The sequence below is a fragment of the Cydia amplana genome, chromosome 10 (genome assembly GCF_948474715.1).
Source record: "Cydia amplana chromosome 10, ilCydAmpl1.1, whole genome shotgun sequence".
In the NCBI taxonomy this organism is placed as follows: Eukaryota; Metazoa; Arthropoda; class Insecta; order Lepidoptera; family Tortricidae; genus Cydia; species Cydia amplana.
In genome coordinates this window covers 6698324-6712349 of record NC_086078.1, presented here as the reverse complement: position 1 = coordinate 6712349, position 14026 = coordinate 6698324, and the positions used below count along the sequence as shown (strand labels likewise).

Here is a 14026-nt window from a genome sequence, read left to right as displayed (position 1 = left end):
TTATTTATAGACGCTACAAGACAACCGCTCGGTGTTTTACGCGCGTTTGCAAGGATACGGCAGTGGATTTGATTTTGTTTATTTTTATTTTACAACCAAGACGTATAATAACTTGTCTCGGGTGTTGTTGATAAATCAGCTACAAACGAATTCTTCTATTGGCGTCTATAATAAGCATGTACTTAGTTAAAAAGTGCTACTTTTTTTAACGTTTTTAACGAATTTGCGAACACACCAATCAGCCGTGTCATCGACTCTCCTCACCAAAATTCGTCAACTTACAAACACCTCCTCCATCCTTTACGGAATAGTTACCTAATACTTAAGGAGTCATAAGTCATTAACTAGAATCTAAAGCATTAAAAATACTTGGAATATTTGTGACATTATTTTAACAATTGAATATATAATAGTGTTTAAGTTTAATTAAATCGAAACAATAGCTTTATATGAAATAAATAAATATGTGACGTCCCACGGATCTAGGTACCTTATGGCCGTTGGCGCTTACGCTATTATTAACGCCGCTCCGCAGCCGCGCGCTATTATTATTGCGGCGCTGTGCGACATAAGCGCCAAGTGCCATAAGGTACCTTTTGCAGTGGAACGTCACATATATTCCTTAAAGACGGTTCTCGCCATTAAATGTTATATGTATACTTTATGAATATTGCGAATTAAACAAAAATATTACAATACATATTTATACTAGGTACTACATTCATATTTCGCTCGCTTTTTCCTATATAATTCAAAAATCTATACTAAATCGTGGCACACCTGCGAAGCCCCCAACATAACGAATTCCAATTAAATACATCTTGATATTCCCACTGATCATTAAAGTACATTGTTAGGGCCCTGTTTATACGGAGGTGTTGGCTCTGTGTGAGGCAGTCATGATTTCTGGTGACTTATTTCTGTAACCGATCTCTTTTGAGAATCATTGCTAATGGTGCTAGGGAAGCTGGGCTCCTATAATATCAGAAAATGTATTATTGAATAAAGCTAGTTCAGAGTATGCGAATTATTACGGATACCTACTATGTACTAGGTATCCGCATATTGGCTGATAGAGCAATAAAATATATTCGTATTTTATGAAGCGTTTGTTCCGAGATAGCTCACGTTTCTTTTATAAGGCCTAATTTAAACGTCAGATGAAAAAAATAAAATAAAGGACGTTATAGGTAACGTCCTTTATTTTAATGTTGGACAAATAAGTGTAAAATAATGTACCTATATACTAGAAAAAGAGTACCTATCTAGATATTTTTGGAGAGTAAGTTTTTTGATTATCTACCAAATATACTTACCTACAATGGTATGGTAATTAGTTATATTAAATTTCTATGAATATAACGCCATTTTGAGTTCATGGTTTTTTAGATGATTTTTAGTAGTTATATGTAAGATGATCTCTTACACGAGCTTGACAACCTTTAGCTCCTTTTTTAAATGTTCTCAGTTATACATATACGAAGTCAAATCAAATTATATCACTAAATAAATAAATTAAATAAATGAATTATTTTAAAATAAATTTTAGTTAATTAAATAAATTTTAAATTTAATAAATTTTTAGTTAGACGAGGCTCTTGCCGGCGTATGACGTTGGCTCAAAACCCTTTTTGTACATCCTCTAAGTTTACATCCTTGATTCTGTTGTCGTTTTAATGAATCCCATAATCGCAATTTTCATCGCATTTGTTACTTAATATCAAAACTAACATAATAAACTAGTGCTAGTGTTCATTAATTAAACGTTCTCCCTCGTTATTATCAACACCTGCTCTTGAAAACCGTTTAATAATGACGTCAAGCAGCAGCTGGCTGCGGCCGTCGGCGGAACGGTAGTTTTCAGGGAAAATTAAAATCAAATTAATTTATAGTGGTTAGGCTTAAGTAATTAATCTTTAGTTCAAAGTAATTCCGAGTTAGTGCTCAGCCGTCAACGCTGGGTGTTAATATGTGGAGTAATATCATTTTACAATCCTGTACGTACACGAATATATTGAAAGTGTACTAAGTCGTAATCACCAGTTAGGTTAGGACCACCTTTACAGACATAATGCATATGGCTCTTTTAAAATTTGGCTCCTTCATGCCGCTTTCCCCTACATTTAAGGTTTTCATTTACTGCAGTCCTATAGGAATATCCACTTGTCGATAGATACACGACACGGTTGAACACAATATGTTTGGTTAAAAACTTGCAGTCTAGATACCTTCTAGTCTAAATACCTGAAAAAAAAACCCATCAAAAATTCAAACAAGAACAAAAACATTTGGCCACTATGTATGAAGTATCGTGTTGAACGCCTGCTACTGGTCAAAAAAATTAAGAGCGACTCGATCCTTAAAGCAAGTCATAAAAACATGCGCCCAAAACCATATCTATACCATTTAATTCGTATACAAAGCAATAGAGATAATAATACCGCGATCCGAATGATCTGATTGCTCCAACGGTGAAGCATCGAATTCTCAATTACGAGTCCGACGTATCACCTTTCTCAGATGCTGGATTGTTACAGCTTAAAACAAACGGTACAATCGAAAATAAGACCCACAAGCTTTGAAACAGCGAAAAACGCTAACATCTAAAGTAAAGATCTATTATAGAGGTGCAGTGCCTTCGTGATTACTTGGTGTATTGACCCAATCACAAAGTTCTAATTATGGGTCTCCCCAAACTTATCGACGCGGAATCGGCAATGCCAATAGAAATGAAACTTTATGTCCACGCAATAAGAGCGAAAAAGACGCCGACGCGTCGGCCGTCGACGGCCGAACGGAGCCGAACCGAACCTTACCTGTTTATGCTGTTTACTATCGGCTTTCGCCGAATCCGCGTCGATAAGTATGGGGAGACCCTATTTTTAAGTTTTACAACTCCTTGATTAGGTATTAACTTGGTAAAAGGGCCACTTGCGGCATCCAAGGTTAGCCACTAACTCGGGGTTAACCGGTTAAAACCGGAGTTACCAGTACAATTTAACTCGGTGTCAACAGTTAACCCCCAGTTAGTGGCTAACCCTGGATGGCGCAAGTGGCCCTAAAGAACTTCGCACAGCTATTAAGCGAATTGAGGGCCTACCGCGAAAACCGAAATTCGAAAATTACGGGGATATTTCTCTTTTACTCCAATCCAATAAATAAAAGGCGTAATTAGAGTGACAGAGATAGATACCCGCAATTTGCGAACTTCGATTTTCGCGGTTATAGCCCTGTTTACGAATGCACCACGCGGATACCGTCCGCTACTGACGGACTTTGTTCCGAAAGGACTTTGTTGCGCGAGTATCACACTGCAGCAGCTCCACGTGTCGCTCCGTTATGTGAGCGATCAGCGCTATACTGGTATACATATAGCAGTGTCTTGCTCACACACCGTAGAAGATAATTTCTGAGCTAGGACAATAATATCATTGCACAAACCGACGTTAGCTGTGTATCTTGGAGCTACGCGTACTTCTCCGAACGATTGGCCGATTCTTTAATTAGTAGCTTATCAAGATCGACACGTGGAGAGTAATCGATGCGATGCGATGGAATCGAATGCTAATGTATCGTTACCTTTATCAAGATTCGTAATTGAAGAAGTGGAATCGAGATATCATAAAATATTATTGAAATGGTTTATTTGTATCAGAGGATACACGTAAGCATATTTTATTTTATTACGAACCTTTCTAAAAAATATATTTACCACTTTTTTGTATCTGAAGTTCTATTTCAAATGTACGAGTATATGTATGTATATTATAATCTACCTTGCACAATAGGTACCTACACGATGATTCATAACCAAAATCAAACCAGAACAACAGTGCAGTGTCGCACAAATTATTTTCGGAGAAAATAAGTATACTTTTAATATGATTACCACAAAAACTACCTATGTAGTTAGTAAAAGATTTTCAAGTAAATCAAATGCAACATTCAATTGATACATTAAAATCGAACTGAATTAAGGTTTTCACGATAGCATTTAAAGTACTTGTCCAGTTGTTTCCATTCGACTAACACCCAGTCTCATTACCGGCCGGCGATAACATCTGAATGCCCGCAGCGTTGCTCCCGCCATATCAAAATATATATCATTAATCTCAAACTGGCCTATCGAACCAAATGACATGCAAACTAAATTAAATCCTAATACAAGAGTATAGGATATATAATTGAATAGTGCAAATGGTGGACAGTGTTTGTAGCGCAAGGGAGCCTTAAAAAATGTGGTTGTGTTGATTGTCAGAAAAACCGAATATCGGTGCACATGAGTGACCAATTCCAAGCGAATAACTATGTGATAATTGTAAATGTAACGAGTATAATTTATTAACATTAGACTAATTCAGTAAGAAAAAGTCGTAAAGATGGTTTAGATCTGGAAAGCAGCATTATTTTTAATTACATATTTATTATAATTACAAAGAAATTGTATTTATTTAATAAAAACACTTAAAATAAAACCTTATAAATAAAAAATTTGGCCTAGGTCGTGGTCGCTCGGTAGGCCAGGTAGGTCGCCAGAAGGCTGGCCACATTGTCGCGTTGTATTTTGTACTATGTACATGGAACCCAAAAATGGATTTTAGTGATAATTATTACTGTGTAAAATAATACTACAGAACAAAAAAATATACTTCAAGGAAAACGTTTTACATTGAAGTATATTTTGATCATCTAGCGTTCCGGGTGTATTGCAAATTGAGAAGATAAGTTATTAACTATCTTAACTGTCCCTCGTTTTCAGTACTGACATGAATCGATATTTTTGCACATTATAATCTAACTAGCGACCCACCCCGGCTTCGCACGGGTTAACAAATTATACATAAACCTTCTTATTGAAACACTCCATCTATTTAAAAGGAACCGCATCATAATCCGTTGCGTAGTTTTAAATATCTAAGCATACTTAGGGACAGACAGCGGGAAGCGACTTTTTTATATATGACACCGTAAGATTGTGAACCCGTTAGTTTATAATCTAACGTAGGTTAGGTTCGGTTAGATTATAATCTCCCTACCGTCAGTTTATAATGTAACTAGCGAGATTATAATATGACGAGTGTTTACAATTTTACGGTGACATATATACGTCACGTATATGGGACAGAGCTAGTACGCATGACATGATAGGAATGCACAGACAGTAAAAATGATAATGATTATTATATTTATTTAAAATATTAGGGACGCTTTTATATACCTACCAGTATATCCCAAAGACTTGGCATGTTGTGACTGTTATGAGTAAAAACACATTGATAATTTCATTATAGACACTTTATTCAAATACTACCCATTCTTTTCTGTATGCAATTACAAAAGTGTTCCAAAAATATTTTATACGGTAATTTAAACATAATAAAAACATATTCTACAACTGTCCCGTCAAGAGGTAGGCGGAAACACCAGTCGCGCAATGCGTAGGGAGGTAGCTAGGGTTTGAAACAATAAAATAAATGATTCAAGCGATTCATATCGCAGTGAAGGAAATCATAAAGTCTAGGGTGTTGAAAAGGGTCCAGTAAATAGATTCGCAGCTGTGTACTATCGCACAGTCGCCTTTAAATCAAGCCAACACTTGCAATACTTTTACAAAAGAAGAAGTATTGGTACATTAGTTATTGAATAAATTAAAAAAAATGCTCTTATACTTTGTAAATTAAGCATAATTTTAGGAAGGAAAATATTAATGTTAATTAAAGGTATTTTGATATATGTTCCTATATTATTTTGGTAATTAAAGTGCTTTAGTTAACTGAGAGTCTGCGTTATTATGAGTAAATAGTGCATTGGAAAATAGAGCAACGGCGTAAAATGGGTTTTTATTTATACTTACTTATGTTAATATTTTTCATTTTTTTTTTCTAGCATCTATAGCGATAAGTTAAGAAAATACTTACCCATGATGTTGTTTTGGCGGTACATTATAGAAATCATTTATGAAACTATTCATGTATTATTGAAGATTTTGTTTAGGTATTATATAACAATTTCATTCACACCGTATTAAATGTTCAACAATCCAGCATAATTATAGGAATTAACAACGTTAAAATATAATATTTTTTACATAAAAAGTTCATGAATTCAAAGGATTGAGAATTACCAGAAGCTACCCTCCAAGTGTATTGTAAACATATTTGCTTTTACGTGTACATTCATGAAGTAGTACATTTTAAAATAGGCATTAAATTTAATTCCCATATAGGTAGGTACCATTAAACTAATACAATGAAAACTATTATAAACAGGCACGGAATAAAGAAGCTGTAAAACGAAATTCCTCATGGCCAATATTCCTTGAAAAAAATAATAGTCCCGACATTATTACCCAATTCCCGTGTTCAAGAATATCAGTTTACATCGAAATCGCGCATTGTACAAAGGCTTAATATGACTGTAACGAGTAAAAACAGCAATTAAACTGGTACGCTGGCTCAAAACAATGTCAATGTAAATCTATCGTAAAACTGTTACAACGTTTTAAACTGTTACCAATCAATACAACATTACGGCGCTCCGGCCGTTAAACTTGGCGATAAATTAAGGCTTAGGACATTCCCATTGTTGCCAGAAGCTTCCTAAAGAAAGGTTATATAATTGACGTCAATACGAATAACATACTTAGGCAGGCACTAGTCAATGTTTGAAACATCTCGCAGTCTTTGTAGGTAGTTTGTTGGATAGTATAATGAAGTAGCATTTATACATATTTTATCTTCACGAAATAAATTTTGCAGTTTTAAATACCTTATGTTATAAACATATTTTGTATTTATACGAGTATGTTTCTCTTATAACGTCACAAAGGTGTTTATTTGATTATCGCTGCGAGTATCGATTAATAACTACGGTAAAACTTAAATCACTTTTGACATTAGATTAAATAAATACAAGTTTAATGTTTCTGTAATCAATTTTCGCCGACGTAATTAAATCAGAATTAATGTCCTTTAAACACAACATATTATTATACCCATTTACCCATACAAGCATTTGACATTACCTACGGCCTTAAATCAACCGAACATCTGTCAATCTGGAACGATAAAGATTACTTCGAGATACGATAGTACCACCAATACAGTTTGTCAAACGAACCGACCGCAATAATGGCTTTGATTACTGTTTAGTTAAGTGGAAATTGATTTAATTAGTTCTTAATAATATGACCTCCTAATCTTTATAAAGTTTAATCTATACATATATATAAATTGAGTACTAAATGCGTTGTGTGGGCTCAGTCGCTATTCATTGTATATTACCAGGGGTCGGACAAAAAGTGCGGATGACGTCAAACCACTTATAGGATGATTTCAAATAGTATTTTTGATTTTCATAAACAATTATCACTTATCATTTATCAACCTCTTTATTAAACGATATCGCCACTTGAAATGAGTAGGTACTTAAGTACGTTTTTGACTGACACATTGTCAATCAGATGAACAATAAATTGACTTCGTTATTGTTTAGCTATTGTATCTTCACGATTATATTTAGCTAAAATTTATATTTACTAATGTATAAGAAAACGCTCTAAAATGTCATCTTTACTCGAATATTGTGGCAAGTTTCGTGAAATTTATTTTATTCACTACATCACCCTACCACCTGTATTATTAATTCCATGGATTTATTTACAATTATTTTGTTACTTCATTAATACTACTTTGTACATGTCACACGGAAGTTTAAATACAAACTCAAACATCATCCTGTGTGCAAGATTACGTCATTTTTACGTCATCCGCTCTTTTTGTCCGACCCCTGTATATTACTTTAAAGATAAGAGGATTTTATTCATTGAATACGAACCTAATTTAAATATATATATAGAAATGCCAGCTGCAGAATAGTATTTTATGCAACCGCTGTTTAAGAGAGGTCAAAAAAGGCGAGTGGCGTGAGTAACAATTTGAGGCGAAGCCGAAAATTGTTAATAAAGACGCCACGAGTGTTTTGACTCAGTTAAATAACTTTGCATACAATACTTTTTCCACGACCAAGCACTTACTTTGAAATAAAATTGTAAATTTAACAAATATTTTTCATTCAAGAAGTAGCAAAGAATGGAGGGTACGGGCGGGAAAAGAATGAATGAAATAAAAAAACATGTATATGGTCATCTGTCAGAGATGACAATTAAAATTAGGTTGGCAACAATGTATTTCATACAATATTTTTAAGTGATGATTACACGAAGTATCGTAAAAGTGCCAAAAAGATACTGCGTGTATGCACAAATACTTTTTTGGGGTATAGACTCTTTAGTTTAGACAAGTCTTTACTTGTCTTGAAAACTATAAGATAGGGGTTTAAAGGTGTGTGCACGACCCTTTAAATGACATATAAAAGTACGGGAGTAGAAAAAATAAATTAACATTGTTTTAGCACCTATCTGTTTTATTTTGTCTCGACTTTATTTAAATGTTACTCAAAACATTAAAAGGAAATGCTAAACCCGGCTCCTGTATTGTTGATATGTGAATATTTTTGTGGAAGCGTAAAGTATTCTCAGCGGGTAACTCACGGAGCAATATTTCAAGCTCACCTTGCGTCTTGCCCTCTGCTGTATCGTGTTGCATTATTACAGGCAATAGCGTGGATAAACTCCTTCGACGGAGATTTACTTTTATTTTGAAAACTGAAACTTCGGTATTGCCGGCTATATAAAATTTTATGTTAGCTATTGGGTTTTATTGGCTTAGCTGTCAACACAGAACAATTGAAAGGCAAATATAATGTATTTTTATCTCTTTCTAGAGAAACGCAATTTCTTTCAGCAAACATGAAGCCTACAGAAGGTATGTCAAAAACCTGTTTTAACGAAAACGCGTCTAAACTAGTTTCAACTGAAATTTATTTAGAATAATTAATGAAAACTATTTTTCACCGAGGCGTTTCGGAAAACTAGTTTTAACTAGTGAAAATACGATTTCAAGGCGATATCGAAAACTATAACCTGGGGAAAATGCGTTTTCATTGAAAACAGGGTTTTACGTTAACATAATATATAAAAAGAACTCTCAATTAAACGTTATCCCACATATTAGATTTGCCTTTTATGGGAGTAAGAAAAACAAAATGTTATCAACTTGGTAATACCCACTTAGTGACAGCAAATAGTACTTTCAATCAAAACTTTGCTGTCTGCAAAGTTTTTGGGCTCATTTGAATTTTATCTTCCAAAACAATTGACTTTCTAAGCCAAAAATGAGTAAAAAGTACATAAAACAAAAGAAAACAAAAAGGGACAAATGAGAAAATTTTTATTTTGACTAATGAACCTAACTTCAAATATGGAAATAAACTACGTGTTACATTAGGTATCTATACTAAATTCAAATATCTTTTGTTCTTTTGGATAGAGTAATAAAATACCTACTTCTTATTTTCTTTAGTAATTTTATGAATATTGAACCAAAATTTTGCATAAACTCCAAGATACTAACTTAGTATGCGCGGACGTGTCTATAAGCACCCAATGTGCTAACCAGGAAGCTGGTATTCAGTTTCGTACTTACTCATCAACCGAGACTCGCCTCAATCTAGCGAACTTCCTCTTTGCAACATATTTGCTCCTCGGAATACCAAAACTTGTGAAACTCCGCTCATAATCGCATAGCACTTTAGATTTGTACGATGAGTAAATGCTTTATAAATACGAGTATAACTACTTCACTATTCTGAATATAATTACTTCAAGCTGCGGAGTGTTTGGAAACTTCCTTTATGAATCGATAATGCGTACGTACATTTTTTAAGATATTTTAGGAAATTTTCTTTTACATTCTCTTTTTTTTACTCTTGAAAATGTTCTGGAGTCTAAATCCAAGTTTCAATTGAACTCTATTTATTGATCCTAATTTTAGTAACTATGTTTAGTTACTAGTCTCATTTAGATTTTAGTCGAAGTAAGAACTCAAATTCGAATCGAATTTTTATTTCAAACAATTCAGTGCAAAAAGGGTTTAACATTTCAGAGTTCCCATTAAAAGCGGTCATTACTATGGGCCAATGGAGCCTGTTTATAATCCGTATGTAATATTAGACGAAAACTGTAATGAAGGCCGAAGGATTCCCGCAAGACGGTAGATAACAAGCTCCGGAGGCTAAATATGGCTTGCCGCAAGTTATAATCAGAAGCGTTTACAGTCAAAGCGATACCCTAATATTATTGTGCTGAGCATAATTCAAAATTACACCAAAAATATTTAAAATTCAAGTTTGATATTTTAAACTTCGACTATGACCAAAGATTTCGAAATAATAAAACACGATTGGAAACAAATTCTTCTATAGATGGCTACAAACAGAAGGCACGAATGAAAGATTACAGAAAGAAAGTCCTCGTAAAGTGTCATTCTACGGAGCTAACTATGTAAACAAACCCCCATACCTAAATTGTTTCTGAATGTCAATTTACTAGTGACTTTTGTTTACATAGTTAGCAAGTTCCATAGAATGACACTTTGGGTCAAGCAGTGACAAGCTTTTCTGTAGGTACTGTGTAACTAATTGCCGTCAAAATAAAGTTTTTATCAACAGTGGAACTGAAGATGTCAATCAGATAAAATAACTAACTCTACTATTGGTAAATTGACGACCGGTCTGGCCTAGTGGGTAGTGACCCTGCCTGTGAAGCCGCGGTCCTGGGTTCGAATCCCAGTAAGGGTATTTATTTGTGTGATGTGCACAGATATTTGTTCCCGAGTCATGCTTGTTTTCTATGTATTTAAGTATTTGTATATAATATACTAGCTGTTGCCCGCGACTTCGTACGCGTGGATTTGTATATTGGTGGTTATAAATTCTACATTAGCTTAGAACATTATGCAGCAAAAGATAGCAGTAGGGACGGTTAATCATTTGTTAATTATTATACAACGCATGAGATTTGTCTTTCACAACCTGGCTACTACGAAGTTTCAAGCCCCTAACTGAATAAAATTGTTCTCGATATAATCTCTCTCAACCCCCAGAAGATTTTCAAATCCACTATTTAATAAAACCTACTACCTAACTACCTATTTACGAAGTTTTATGTTCCTGGCTTTAAATAAAATTTGAACCCTCTACCAACTCTCAACCCGTTTAAACCTTTAGGGGATGAATTTTTAAAAACGCTAAAATTACTTTTCTTGTATTTTAATATTATGCCTTTATACAACGATTCAAGTCCCGCACTCAAATAAATATTTGGGTTCCATACAAATTTTCAACCCCCTTTTCACCACCTTGGGGGATGAATTATCAAAGACTCTGAAATTAGTTTTCTTTTCTCTTAATAAAATACCTTTTTACGAAGCTTCAAGTTCCTAGCTTTAAATAAAATTAAAACCTATACAAACTTTCAATCCCTTTTTAACCCCTTTAAGGGATGATTTTTTAAAAACGCTGAAATTACTTTTCTTGTGCTCTAATAATATGGCTTTATACAAAGATTTAAGTCCCGCACTCTCAAAAATATTTGATCTCCATACAAACTTTCAACCCCTTTTTCACCTCCTCGGGGGATGAATTTTTAAAAACGCTGAATAGGTTTTCTTGTTTTATAATAAAATACCTTTTTACGAAGTTTCAAGTTCCTACCTTTAAATAAAATTTGAACCCTATACAAACTTTCAACCCGTTATGGACCCTTATAGGGGATGAATTTTTAAAAACGCTAAAATGACTTTTCTTGTGTTTTAATAATGTGGCTTTATACAAAGATTTAAGTCCCGCACTCTCAAAAATATTTGATCTCCATACAAATTTTCAACCCATTTTTCACCTCCTCCGGGGATTAATTTTTAAAAACGCTGAAATTAGTTTTCCTGTTTTTTAATTTAATACCTTTTTGCGAAGTTTCAAGGTCCTAGCTTAAAATAAAATTTGCACCCCAAGACAAAGTTTCATCCCCTTTTTAACCCCCTTACGGGTTGAATTTCCTAAAACGTCGCAATTACTTTTTTTAGTAATCGGCTATTATGCCTTTCTAAGAAGTTTCAAAGCATTTGTTATGGATTCAAACTTTCAACCCCTTTTTAACCCTGTTAGGGGATGAATTTTCAAAAACGCTGAAATTACTTTTCCTGTCTTATAATAATATCCTCAATTACAAAGTTTCAAGTCCCACACTCACAAAAATATTTGATCTCTATACAAACTTTCAACCCCTTTTTCACCACCTTGGGGGATGAATTTTCGAAAACGCTGAAATTAGTTTCCTTGTTTTTTAATATAATACATTTTTACAAAGTTTCAAATTCCTAGCTTAAAATAAAACTTGTACCCCATGCAACCTTTCATCCCCTTTTTAACCCCGTTAGGGGTTGAATTTTTAAAAACGCTGAAATTACTTTTCTTGATTTCTAATAATATGGCTTTATACAAAGATTCAAATCCCGCACTCTCAAAAATATTTGATCTCCGTACAAACTTTCAACCCCTTTTTCACCACCTCGGGGGATGAATTTTAAAAAACGCTGAAATTAGTTTTCTTATTTTTTAATTCAATACCTTTTTGCGAAGTTTCAAGGTCCTAGCTTGAAATAAAATTTGCACCCCAAGACAAAGTTTCATCCCCTTTTTAACCCCCTTACGGGTTGAATTTCCTAAAACGTCGCAATTACTTTTTTTGTAATCGGCTATTATGCCTTTCTAAGAAGTTTCAAAGCATTTGTAATGGATTCAAACTTTCAACCCCTTTTTAACCCTGTTAGGGGATGAATTTTCAAAAACGCTGAAATTACTTTTCCTGTCTTATAATAATATCCTCAATTACAAAGTTTCAAGTCCCACACTCACAAAAATATTTGATCTCCATACAAACTTTCAACCCCTTTTTCACCACCTTGGGGGATGAATTTTCGAAAACGCTGAAATTAGTTTCCTTGTTTTTTAATATAATATATTTTTACAAAGTTTGAAATTCCTAGCTTAAAATAAAACTTGTACCCCATACAACCTTTCATCCCCTTTTTAACCCCCTTAGGGGTTGAATTTTTTAAAATCGCTTCTTATCTCGTGTACACTTTATAAATGCAACCTAGTGTGCAAATTTCAACTTTCTAGCTTTTGTAGTTTCGGCTCTGCGTTGATGAATCAGTCAGTCAGTCAGTCAGAACACTTGCATTTATATATATAGATATCGTTGTCTGAGTACCCACAACACAAGTTTTCTTGAGCTTACCGTGGGGCTTAGTCAATTTGTGTAATAATGTCCTATAATATTTATTTATTTATTTATTATTATTATTTATTATTTATTAAATACTTACGAAGAACATTTGTCGCTAAGCTGCTATTGCAAATTCCTATTCAGTACCGTCAAATGTGCCTACTTTGCTCCCGACTGGATATTTTTTTTTATGCCATAAATATATTCTGCTCCAACAGTTTTGATACCTATATGAAAACTATATCACAGTAAGTAAATTAAAAAAATAAAATAAACCTGTCAACGTTTACCTAATACTCGTAGCTAAACATCAAATTGTTATACACATTATGTAAATAGATCAAAATCGATCAATGAAAAATAAAGATTTTTTTTTTTCAATTAAGACAAATAGATTGGTAAACACATTAACCCTTCTTTGCGTTGGGCTGTCGAGTAAAAATTCATGCCTAAGTATACATAAACAATGATACACATCTTCTTACAATGGCCTGAAGCTTGTATCTTAAACCTGAGTTTAAACACACCACGCGGAGTTGATTTATGCCCACAGAGGTTCATACGTTCCACGAGCGCCGTATACCTAACTGTTTCTGACCTCAGAGTCTCATCAGCATGCGTTAATCCTATGGGATACCACTTCTGTGGTTTAATCTAGGGGCAAAAAATAGGTCGTTATCCTTTTACTGAGGATTTTTGGGAGGGATTAAACTTTGTTTACTTAGCCGAGTGTTTTTGTATTCAAATGTTAATGTTAAATGTGACGGCGCATCAAGAGAATTGGTTTGATGGCGCTAGTATCGCGTGTTTGATTTCGGAACGAAACGTGACAGCTGTCAA

At 34.0% G+C, this 14026-nt stretch overlaps 1 long non-coding RNA gene across 1 annotated transcript; it reads left to right on the top strand.

The window, feature by feature from the left end:
• The first annotated feature begins 10743 nt into the window (after positions 1 to 10743).
• LOC134651544 (uncharacterized) lies at positions 10744 to 13252 on the top strand. The gene is made up of 2 exons (XR_010097121.1): positions 10744 to 10784; positions 13154 to 13252. It is a non-coding gene; the product is annotated as an uncharacterized LOC134651544 (long non-coding RNA).
• The last annotated feature ends 774 nt before the right edge of the window (positions 13253 to 14026 follow it).